Source organism: Trachypithecus francoisi, unplaced genomic scaffold, assembly GCF_009764315.1.
Source record: "Trachypithecus francoisi isolate TF-2019V2 unplaced genomic scaffold, Tfra_2.0 Lachesis_group5, whole genome shotgun sequence".
NCBI lineage: Eukaryota > Metazoa > Chordata > Mammalia > Primates > Cercopithecidae > Trachypithecus > Trachypithecus francoisi.
In genome coordinates, this window is record NW_022681470.1 from 61,392,564 (window position 1) to 61,404,698 (window position 12,135).

At 48.1% G+C, this 12,135-nt stretch overlaps 1 protein-coding gene and 1 long non-coding RNA gene across 3 annotated transcripts in view; one reads left to right on the forward strand and one right to left on the reverse strand.

Annotated features, from left to right (window-relative positions):
* The window catches only part of PIK3C2B (phosphatidylinositol-4-phosphate 3-kinase catalytic subunit type 2 beta), a 70,681-nt gene extending 62,165 nt beyond the window's left edge, over positions 1–8,516 (reverse strand). For both annotated transcript variants that reach the window (XM_033197550.1, XM_033197552.1), the window contains exon 1: positions 8,059–8,516. The gene's annotated coding sequence lies outside the window, so the exon portion shown is untranslated. The remainder of the gene's footprint in view (positions 1–8,058) is intronic.
* A 58-nt stretch (positions 8,517–8,574) lies between these two features.
* On the forward strand, positions 8,575–9,406 carry LOC117075305. Its single transcript, XR_004433947.1, has 2 exons — positions 8,575–8,711; positions 9,160–9,406. It is a non-coding gene; the product is annotated as an uncharacterized LOC117075305 (long non-coding RNA).
* Positions 9,407–12,135: the final 2,729 nt, after the last annotated feature.

Genomic DNA, 12,135 nt, shown 5'->3' on the forward strand with positions numbered 1-12,135 from the left:
AGAATAAAGATGGCTGGGTGCGGTGGCTCACGCCTGTAGTCCCAGCACTTTGGGAGGCTGAGGCAGTTAGATCATCTGAGGTAGCGAGTTCAAGACTAGCCTGGCCAACATGGTGAAACTCAGTCTCTACAAAAATACAAAAAGTAGCCAGGCATGATGAGGGGTGCCTGTAATCCCAGCTACTTGGGAGGCGGAGGCGGGAGAATAGCTTCATCCTGGGGGACAGAGGTTGCAGTGACCCAAGATTGCACCATTGCATTCCAGCCTGGATGACTGGGGGAGATTACATCCCAAAAAAAAAAAAAAAGATTACCTCTTATTTATTTATTAACACAGTTACCAACACATCTTTTAAGTAACATCCTTCATTTTTTGTTTGGTTTTTTGTTTGTTTTTAAGATGGAGTCTCGCTCTGTCACCCAGGCTGGAGTGCAGTGGCGCAATCTCAACTCACTGCAACCTCCATCTCCTGGATTCAAGCAATTATCCTGCCTCAGCCTCCATAGTAGCTGGGGTTACAGGCACACGCCACCAGGCCCGGTTAATTTTGTATTTTCAGTAGAGACGGGGTTTCATTATGTTAGCCAGGCTGGTCTTGAACTCCTGACCTCAGGTGATTCGCCCTTCTCAGCCTCCCAAAGTGCTGGTACAGGCGTGAGCCACTGCACCCAGCCTTCTTTGTTTTTTAAAGAGACAAGGTCTCACTCTGTTGCCCAGGCTGGTTGTGCAGTGGCACAATCATAGCTCACTGTAACCTCAAACTCCCCAGGTCAAGTGATCCTCCCACGTCAGCCTCTCAAGTAGCTAGGACTACAGGTGCACACCACCATGCCTGGCTAATTTTTAAATTTTTGTACAGATAAATCTCGTTCCATTGCTCAAGCTGAACATTCTTACTTTTATCATTTCCACATGTACCTACAAACACCTCATTACGTACAAAACATTCTTTTCCACTAAGCCTTTAAACCGCATGGATTACCTCGTATTTATCTTTGGCTCCCCCAGGATGCTTAGCACAATGTTTTACACGAAGTACATGCTCAGTACAGAACCGTTAATACTGTGTTCTCAGCGTGGTCTGACCAACCCAGAGGAGAAGAGTTAACAGCTCCTCGTCATAGGATCAGAGGTTCGGAGGCTGTTTGAGGAAGGCAAAATTGTAATGCATTTTTCCAGGTAGACATCCCATAGTATTTATCAGATTCTTAGAGTCTAGAGATCTCCAAAATAATAAACACCACAGTTCTAGTTTCTATAATCTCTAGGAAATGCTGCCTAAGACTGTATATATATAACTCTTGGGGCACCTTATCACAATCAATTCATATTGAGCTTATAGGATGACCCCACTCCATGAAGAAACTCATCCATTTACCTGCATTTTGGGTAGGAGCAGGGGTATGATGTGGTTCCTTCAAGGTCAGGGATCACACTCAATTCAAGGTTGTATTCCTAGAATTTAGCACAAAACTGCTCTTGAGGAATAATAATTACAAGAACTATGAGCTGTTGAGTCACCATTTACATGCATCAGGCACTGCTCTAAGTAGTTCATTAATTAACTCATTTCACTTTACAACAAATTTTGTCTGGTATTATTATTTCCCCCATCTTACATATGAAAAAAGTGGGCCGGGCGCGGTGGCTCAAGCCTGTAATCCCAGCACTTTGGGAGGCCGAGACGGGCGGATTAAGAGGTCAGGAGATCGAGACTATCCTGGCTAACACGGTGAAACCCCGTCTCTACTAAAAAATACAAAAAAACTAGCCGGGCGAGGTGGCGGGCGCCTGTAGTCCCAGCTACTTGGGAGGCTGAGGCAGGAGAAGGGCGTAAACCCGGGAGGCAGAGCATGCAGTGAGCTGAGATCTGGCCACTGCACTCCAGCCTGGGTGACAGAGCAAGACTCCGTCTCAAAAAAAAAAAAAAAAAAAGAAAGAAAAAAGTGATGCACAGATAAATTAAGTAACTTTTCCAAGAGCACACAGCTTGTAAGTGGTGGAGCCAGGCTTTGAACCCAAGTAACCTGGTTCCACAGCCATACTCTTAAGCACGTGCTGAACTTGCACTGCCCCTCATTTGATGAATGAATGAATCAATGTAAGAATGAATGAGCAGAGGCACTGAAGATGTTTTTATTGAATGAACAATTAACCAATCATTAACTAACCCACCTTTTGTCTCTACCCTGTATAATCTATAGGATTATCAAGACAGTCCTTCTCAAACTTTCCTTGCGTTCAACTAGAGAATCTCTCCAAGTAATTCCCTATCAGTATAGAATTCCTGTCAGTAACATTAAAAAGCTTGGTTTAATTCTCAGTGAACTACTCTTAGTGGACTAGGAACTATGAGTGAACTAAGTTTTCTCAGAACACCAAGCACTAGGCAAGGGTTTTCCCTGTCCTCTTCACTGCTGTGCATGCACAGGAGTGTCAGTGCACATTCAATGTACAACAGTGGAATGAATGCCCAAAAGATAAAATGCAAACTCCTTCAATGGCTCTGGCCAGATTAAACTGCTTTCAGTTCGCCTCGTTCACCACACTCCATTCCCCATCCTGCCCCAATTCCTACTTACTGTTCAGATCTCTGCAAACACTTCATTTCCTCCAAGAAGTCTAACCATCAAAAAGGCCCCACTTATGAGTTCACAAGGCAACCCATGTTTCCCCTACTCAATGACTTAAAAGTACCTAAAGTCACTAGTAAACAATCAAGATGTTTGTCAAATTAATGAATAAATCAATGAGTTCCTTTTTAACATGATCTGATAGACTTAAACCCTTGTGATCCTATCCTCTTCCAGAAACGACTTTAAGAACCACTTGTGGGAGGCCGAGACGGGCGGATCACGAGGTCAGGAGATCAAGACCATCCTGCCTAACACGGTGAAACCCCGTCTCTACTAAAAATACAAAAACTAGCCGGGCGAGGTGGCGGGCGCCTGCAGTCCCAGCTACTCGGGAGGCCGAGGCAGGAGAATGGCGTAAACCCAGGAGGCGGAGCTTGCAGTGAGCTGAGATCCGGCCACTGCACTCCAGCCCGGGCAACAGAGCGAGACTCCGCCTCAAAAAAAAAAAAAAAAAAAAAAAGAACCACTTGTGTTATTACTGGCTCATGGGGAAGCTCCATCTCATTCAGGACTTAAGCCTCACAAACATTTTTCTTTTCTCACAGGCCCCTTCAGTATAGCACAGAAGGAACACAGGTTCTAGAGGTTTCCTGACCTAGACTCAAACTTTGGCTGCTCTCAAATTAATTGTGCAAGCTTTTTTTATTATTATTATTTTTAGAGACAGGGTCTTACTCTGTCACCCAGGCTAGAGTGAAACCTGGATGCAATCAGAGTGGCACAGTTATAGCTCACTGCAGCCTCAAACTCCTAGGCTCAAAAGATCCTCCCACTTCAGCCTCCTAAACAGCTGAGACCACACACCCTGATTTTTTTTATTTTTATTTTTAGTAGAGACAAGGTCTCGCTATGTTGCCCAGGCTGGTCTCGAACTCCTGGGCTCAAGTGATCCTCCCATGTCAGTCTCCCAAGTGCTGAGATTACAGCATAAGCTACTATTCCTGGCCCCTATCTTTTAATTAAAAAAAAATCTGCCTCCTTAAAGTCTAGAGTGAAAATCTAATATCTCTGGCTATAATGTTCTTCTCCCAGGATCCCAAAACAACCCATTTGCAAACCACCTCCCTTTTCTTGGTCAGAATTGAATCCACTCCACTGGTGCTTGCAGTCACATCAATTTCTTTCACTCTGTGGGAGACACACAGCAAGGCGAGTCAGGAATGGGACAAACGCTCTGCTTTCAGAAAAGGAGGGCTCTTAGGGAGATGTCAACAGTTGAAAGGCTCCATCATTATTACTATCTGGGCTTTGGTTACACAGGTCTTACTTCTGCTTCGGGACTACAGTGAACCTCTCTCTTCTTCCTTCTCTATACCCTGAGGGTCTCTGCCCCCCAAAGCACAAATGTCTTCTGATGCTTTAGTCTCCTTAAACAGGGTGATGATTTGGGGTGAGTGAATTCCATCCCAATGTCCCAATGTTTTGGGGAAGTAAATTTCCCAAAAACAAAGCCACTAATTCGGTCGGCACGAAACTCCAAAGTGCGGCAGGATAGGTCCTTTCACGGGTCATGTTGTGATCTGCGGGGTAGGCATTCAGTTCCAGCATTGCTACTAACTGTATGACCTTGAGAAAGTCACTTTTTCTCAGGGAAGTGATGGCCCGGGTTCTTTCCAATTTTAATACTCTATGTGATCATACAAAATGCAAGAACAAGCTGGGAGAGGTGGCTCATGCCTGTAATCCCACCACTTTGGGAGGCTGAGGTTGGAGGATCACTTGAGACCAGAAGTTCAATCTAGGCAACATAGTGAAATCCTGTCTCAACAGAAAAAGGAAAAAAAAAAAAAATGCAAGAATAGTCCCTCAAGTTTCATTTTATAAAACAGATGCAAAATAAAGCAGATATGAAAACACCAAAACAAGAAATCTGCCTTAATTTCCCTAGGATCCTCCAAGTCCCTAAACCTTCTATTAGTGTTGCTCAGAAGGCAGCAATATGACTTGATCAGGTTATCCCACATCTCCTCCTTCCTTGGAAGGTAGAGATAGAAATAAAAATGCATAGAAAAGCAGATGAGGCCCAGACAAATTTATTAGGCCTACATGCCCACGAGATGTCCCAGGCTGGTGACGTCTCATGGGCATTTAAGGAATCCATTAAGAATGAATTCTGAGGCTGGACATGGCGACTCACACCTGTAATCCCGGCCCTTTGGGAGGCTGAGGCAGGCGGAACACCTGAGGTCAGGAGTTCGAGACCAGCCTGGCCAACATGGTGAAACCCTGTCTCTACTAAAAATACAAAAAATTAGCCAGGCATGGTGACACACGCCTGTAATCCCAGCTACTCAGGAGGCTGAGCCACGAGAATCCCTTGAACCTGGGAGATGGAGGTTGCAGTGAGCCGAGATGGCACCACTGGAGTACAGTGGTGTCTCCAAAAAAAAAAAAAAAAAACATGAATTCTGAGGCTGGACACAGTGGCTCATGCCTATAATCCTAATACTTTAGGAGGCCAAGGCAGGAGGTTCCTTTGAGACCAGCCTGGGCAACATACTGAGACCCCATCTCTACAAAAAAATTAAAAAATTAGCCACACACAGTGGTGCATGCCTGTAGTCCCAGCTACTCAGGGTGGGAGCTGAGGTTGAAGGATCATTTGAGCCCACTGCACTCCAGCCTAGGCAACAGGGAGAGACCCTGTCTCAAAAACAAACAAAAAGAATGAACTCCACAATTTTGCTGTTCCTTTCTGTTCTCCCAAGACCCAGTATTTCTCTGAGTAGCACTGAGGCTACGAGCACAGGGTATGGAGTGAGACTGCTTGCTTCAAATCCCACTTCTATCACGTACTAGCTGGCTGACATCAGTGAGTGTTAGCGATTACATTACTTGCCAGCTCAGCGTTATCCTGTCTATAGGCAGTAGCCAGTCTTTGGAAGGTGTTTATCCCTCCTCAATTCCTACAAATATCATGAGGCAGCCTCTCCTTCTCTCCCAGTTCCCATCCTGCCCACACTATTTAAAGAAAAATACGCAAGGAATATAGCAGTTACCTTGGTATTGTCACATTACTCCTTCCTGAGCAGGAAAGAAAAGGTCCCAAAACATCCCCTACTCCATGTGGCCCTCAGATCCCACCCTATCCCCATCCCTGACAGTTCTCCCTCCCTTACGAGGGAGGCTAAACCCAGTATGAATAATTATTTGTAAAGTACTCTGTAGTTTTCAGGGTACTTTTGCACACATGATTTTGTTTAGTTCTTGGTAAGCAGTATTCCATTATTAATCCTGTGAGCCATGGCTACTCCCCCACCTCCATTTTACAAATAAACAAACTAAATCTTAGGTCCACAAATTGTCTGTGCTCACATAGCTAAAAAGAAAGTCACACCAAGACACTGTTTTCTCTACTACTTCACATTATGATGTCCAAGTTCACATCCTGAGAACATGAGGAGCCTGAACCTTATGGCTAGTTACAAGCTACTAAAAGGAACAGAGACCTCCTCAGCAAGAAGGCAGCAATATGACTTGATCAGGTTATCCCACATCTCCTCCTTCCTTGGAAGGTAGAGATAGAAATAAAAATGCATAGAAATTTTTTTTTGGTCCAGGCAGGGCTATCCAGGCTGAAGGACCACAGACATGATACAGATGCAAAGCACCAGGCACAGGAGGAGTGGGGACACCACTAAGGGGACCAAAGGCCCACGAGGGTATAGAGTATCTGCCAGAGAATACTAGGTCATGACAAAGACCAAAGGCATTCCAGACCACCAAGGAAGTTCAAAGGAGCTCCCTCAGAAACAGCCCAAGTCCTCAGATAAACTGACCCTTCCTCACCCAGCACACCCCTTGGCCCTTTCTCACTTATGCTTCCAGTGGAGAAGGAAATGGACAAGCAGCCAGGCCTGAGAGCTTGATCAGATTCAGCTATACACACTTAGCAGGAAGCTCAAAGCCATGGAAATCAAACCTCAGGCTCTCCCAAAGGCCAAAGGAGAAGTAGCCACAGCCCAGGTCTAGAGCTCCAGCACAGAGCCACCATCTCTTCAGACCCTGGTTGCCAAGCAGAGCTATAAAATGTGCCTCGACTTAATTTTTCCGTGGACACAACCTCAAGATGGGACCGCCAGACTCTGGAGGAGCTGGGATTCCAAAGGCTCACTGCCTCTCTGCTCTGGGATCGGCAGCTGGAGTTGAGAGAGGGAAGTATTTTGGGGTCCGCGTTGCCACCCGCTGGGCCATTTCTCTTCCTAATATCTTCCCAAGGCCTAATGCAGCAACAGAGTAAGTTTTCATTCAGCACTGATTCAGGGTTGGAATTTAGTGCAAATTGCTTACATCTGCCTGGCCATATCCCAAATAGGTAGTTTAGAGCAAGGAGGGGCAGCACTGGCCCACTTCTTGGAGCCCGGGTAGCTGCCTGCTAAAGAATCTGGTGCCATGCTGGGACCAGCCAGCCCAGGGTACAAAACTCTCCAACAGAGTTGAGAAAAAACAGCCCAAGAGGGCTGCCAGAGACAATACAGCGATTCCATCCCACGCATGATTGGAAGGACTGGGACAGGGAAGCTACGAAGACCCCAGAAGCGGGTGGAGATGAAGAGAAAGCAGGCCTGAAGGAGCAAGAGCAATGGCAGATCTCACTCACACTCACACACACCCTCTTCAATATCAGCCAACTAGGGTGTGTGCACTAACCTCATACATTTGGTAACCTCTTCCCACAACCCAGGAGCCTGCCAAGCCCCTGGGATCCCCACCCTACTCCACCCCACACCAGCTTGGCAGCCTTGCTTGCGCTTCCTGCTGCGATTGCTCCTCCAACATCAAAGTCACCGCTGTCGGGAGCTGAAAATAAGAGACAAGTATAGGCCAGGAGAGCAGCACCTTCTCCCAGCACCGGCGAACTCAGGCCTGAGGGTCCCCTCTCCCTCTTTCAAGCTTTCAGTCTCCTGCTGCTGCAGTATCCTTATAAGGGAGAATCCAATTCTACCCTCCGCCCGGCTAAGAAATCTACACATTCCCCAGGCAAAGGCCGACTTTTCACCCAGTCCACAGAAGGCACTAACCCCATCACAGGACAGGTTTTGCTTTTTTTATTTCTCATCTTAAATAAACAAACCCCAAAGCCATTGGCTGGTTCAGATCGCCCTGCAGCTGGGAGCCAGGAAGTGTGTTTAGCTAGAAGGGGGTGGGGACGCGGGTGCCTGGAGCCCCAGAGGCCCTGAAGCTGCTGGAGTGGAGTGGGGTGGGGTGGGGTGAGGGGCAACCTGCTCTGCGCGGCGGGCAGGAGCTCAGGCTCCCACGGCGTACGCCGCTCAGCCCGCCGCCAGGAACCTTCGGCTGCTTCCATTGTTGCACCTCCGCTGTTGCCATGTTGGAGGGAGAGCCCCCTGACCTCGGCTGCCTCCACTCTGGGGGCACTTTGCAGACCCTGGGGCCGATGCTACGCGCAGGGTGCGTGTCCTACCTGCGCTAGCCGCTGGCTCTGCTGCAACACCCGACGTGTCTTGTGCCCGGCGACGTGGGCTGCTCGCTCCGCGCCTCACGGGCTCGCTCTGCGGCTCCAGGCGCCTCTTGCACCAGCGCGAGAGGAGCTGGCCGGCCGCACGCCGCCTGCTCCTGGGCCGCTCCCCTCTCCAGGCTCCGCACAGACCCTAGGCTCCAAGGGGCAGAGGGAGAGGTAGCAAAGAGCGCAAGGACCAGCTTGAGGGGGTGGGGAGGGGTGCTCTCCACCGAGAGCGTGCGCGAGCTCGCAGAGTCAGGCCACCCCGGGTGAGACAATAGCGGGAGCAGCGGGCGAGAGAGGGGAAGCCATCTCCCGGACACCCGGCGCACTGCACGGCGACGCGAGGCTCGGCCAGACCCTGCCTGGACAGGCAGCCACCCGGCCGCCGGCTTCAGCCGCAGCGCCGAATCCGCCGCGAGCCGGAGGGCGGGGCGGCTGCTGGAACCCGGGCAGTCCTTCGCTTCTCCCCTCCCCTTCCCCCTCCTCCCCTTCTCTTCTCTTCTCCTCTCCCCTCCGACTCCCGCCCCACTTGCCATTGCGTCGGGGAAGAGAAACGCGCTGGCGTCAAGTTGTGCTCTGCAACCCAAGAGCCAGGATTTCCACTCCCCACTTGGGTGAGGGTTTTTGCGGATGGTCGTTACTTTCCCCTGCTGGAACCTTGGCTTTGGGTCAGAGGAAAGCGCAATCCTTCTGCTAGAAATGACGGTGCAGAGGTCGTTATCCGTTTCAGGAATTTCTACCATAATTACGGTAGCGATGTTCGGGGGATCCCCTACCTTGAGGGTTAGGTGGGGGTAGAGAGAGGCTGTCTCCGGGCTTTACACGCTCAGTGTCATTCGTCTTTCTGTCTCCTTCCTTCCTCCCTTTCTGAAAGGGGAGTCTCGTTTGTTTTTATATTCGCCCAGGTGGATCTTCCGAGCTGCGATCCAGAAAATAGCAGTCAGCCTAAGTGGGGAGGGGAGATAGAGGATCCTCCAACCCAACTAGGGTAGTGGGGGGGGGGGGAACCTTTCATACAATATGTTATATTTTAATTTTCTACTCTAAATACCTTTCTTCCAGCAGTGGTCTCTGGAAGAATTTTCCTAAAGGCTCCACCCAAAAGAAACCATGAGTTGGCCAGATCCTCTTTTGCATTTCGTTTGTATAGTACCAACGATCACTGATCTCAAAGTATATTTTCCTAAAAACGTGAATCGTGTTTTCCTCCACTGCCCTCATTTCTTTCTTTCTCGACAGACCATGAAGATTAACACCTGATTCTCAGCCTCTCAAGTAAAACCATGATTAAATAAATTTGTTATGCTTTTCTCTTGTTAACTTGTCTTTTGTTACAGAAGTGTCGGCTATGACTCTTATGATGGGGAGGAAAGGGATCACCCCCCCCTTTCTGCTCCTACAGTGCCTTCTGTACCCAATGCTTGTGACTGGGTAGTCCACTTCACCCTCTGAATATCAAGAGTAGCGTCCTCACCTATCACGCAGGGCTGTCGTAATGATCAAAGGAGAGGATGTAGGTGAAACATCTTGATAATTAACTGAAGGCAGCTTGGTCTACACATATGTCATAATGTATATGATGCTACTCCTGATCTCAGGAGCCACAGGGGTTAAGAAATGTGTCCATGCACGTATTCACCACTTGTTCATCATACAAATATTTATGACAGCTTACTCTATCATCAGGTCAAGCTCAGGAGCCTGAGAGAACACAGTGTAACAGGGGCCATTGGTCGTTCTATGCTGCTGGGGTGAAAAGTCTGAAGGAAAGAACTAACAGGAAGTAGGCCTGGGTAGCTGAGTGGATGATCAGATCACAGGCTTTATCATGCATGTAAGGAAAAAATTGAGTAAAGAGAAACCAGGGCATGCCAAAAAGTTTAGCTGCTGTAGGTGATAGAGAACCTGCTATGCACAAATGGAGCTGGGAAGTAGTGTGACCAGAAAAAAACTTCCTGGCATATTATACAGAAGGATTTGGAGGATGCACTGCATATCTTCCCTGTGCCCCTCCAGATCTTCCTGGTCCTCTGGCTTCCTAGACGGGGTTGGCCAATGGGAGCCATGGCTGAAGACTGAATAAGGAGGGAGGTCAGGGGAAACTGGATATTTCTTCTTCAGGATTCCTCTCTTTGGAGTCACAGTGCACTGGCTGCCACCCTCAACCAAAGATCACAGCTTCCACGGGTGGTTCTCCCCTCCCTCTCTCTTTTTTTTTTTTCTTGAGACAGAGTCTCTGTCGCCCAGACTGGAGTGCAGTGGCTCACTGCAACCTCTGCCTCCCGAGTTCAAGCAATTCTCCTGCCTCAGCCTCCTGAGTAGCTGGGACTACAGGCGCATGCCACCACACTCAGCTAAATTTTTTATTTTTTAGTAGAGACAGCGTTTCACTGTGTTAGCCAGGATGGTCTCAATCTCCTGACCTGGTGATCCACCCTTCTCAGCCTCCCAAAGTGCTGGGATTACAGGCATGAGCCACTGTGCCTCTCTCTTTTTTTTTTTTTTTTTTTTTTTTTTTTTTTTTTTGAGGCGGAGTCTCGCTCTGTCGCCCGGACTGGAGTGCAGTGGCCGGATCTCAGCTCACTGCAAGCTCCGCCTCCCGGGTTTACGCCATTCTCCTGCCTCAGCCTCCCTAGTAGCTGGGACTACAGGCGCCCGCCGCCTCGCCCGGCTAGTTTTTTTGTATTTTTAGTAGAGACGGGGTTTCACCGTGTTCGCCAGGATGGTCTCGATCTCCTGACCTCGTGATCCGCCCGTCTCAGCCTCCCAAAGTGCTGGGATTACAGGCTTGAGCCACCGCGCCCGGCAAGCGTGTGCCTCTCTCTTGATTCAGGAAATCACTCCCCTCCTTTGATTTTTCGGGCCTGGGGGTGGAAACATTGATTTGCTACTGGCCCTAGTAGATTGTACATTATTTCTTGTGGTTTTTAAAATTGTCTCCTTATTTTTTAACTTCTCCTGAAATTACCCCTCAAGTGCAGTGTGCCATTTGCTTTCTGCCAGGACCTAATAACACAGCTTAGGAGTGCAGCCTGGGAGCTCAACAGAGAAACCATGGCTACTTTCCAGGTGGGAAATCAGGGAATCTCAAAACAGTGCCAGAGTTGTGGCAGTGGGGATGAAAAAACCAGGCGGATACAAGAGATACTTACTAAGAGAAATCAATAAAATTTGATAAATATGTAAAATCTAGGAAATTAGGGAAGAGGAGGACTCTGGAATTATTCCCCATTTGAAGCTTTAGAAATTGTTGGCAGGTGGTACCATTCCCTAAGTTAAGGACAATTAGTAAGACAGGGCCCAGGTGTTGGCAGAGGGCTCTTGAGCTTAATTTTGAACATGTTGGGTTTGAGGTATCTGTGGAATGTCTAGATGGGGATGTCTAGTAGACAGCAAACTGATGAAACTAAACTCAAATTGGGGTGTGGATAAGTGATAGCAGCTTTGGATTCTGTAGGTTATAGGTGGTCAGTGAAGTTAAAAGCCTGTATGAGGTTGTCCAGATGGGCATAAGGAGGAAAGAAGAAACAATCAGAGAGGTAAGAGAAAAACTGGAGGCCACAGAGTGTCAGAAACTAAGGTGGGAGAATCTCAGAAGAGAATGACTGGATAACAAGTGCAGCAGGAACCTCCAGGAGGGTAGGGCTGGAAAATGCCCTTTGGATGGGCAAGAAAGTCACTGGTGCTCATGGAGTAAGAGTGGTCATAGTTAAACCAGCCTCCAGTGGGTTCTAGGCCCAATTCATTTCCTGATTCAAAGCTGGTACTCAATAAATTCTTGGTCAGTAAGTGAATGAATGAACCTGGATCTAGAATAAAAGAGACATGCTTTTTCTAGAAGCTTGGCAATTTAAGACAAGGAGAAATACAAGGCAGTGGGTACAAGGGAATGCAGGATCAAAGGGGAGATTTTTGTTTTTTCTTTTTAGGATAAGAAAGGCTTAAGCGTGTTCATATGCTGAAGAGTAAGACCAAAGAGAGCAAGATCATGAATAGGAGGGAGTTGGGACCCAGTCATATGAGGTGGAGCTGCCTCTG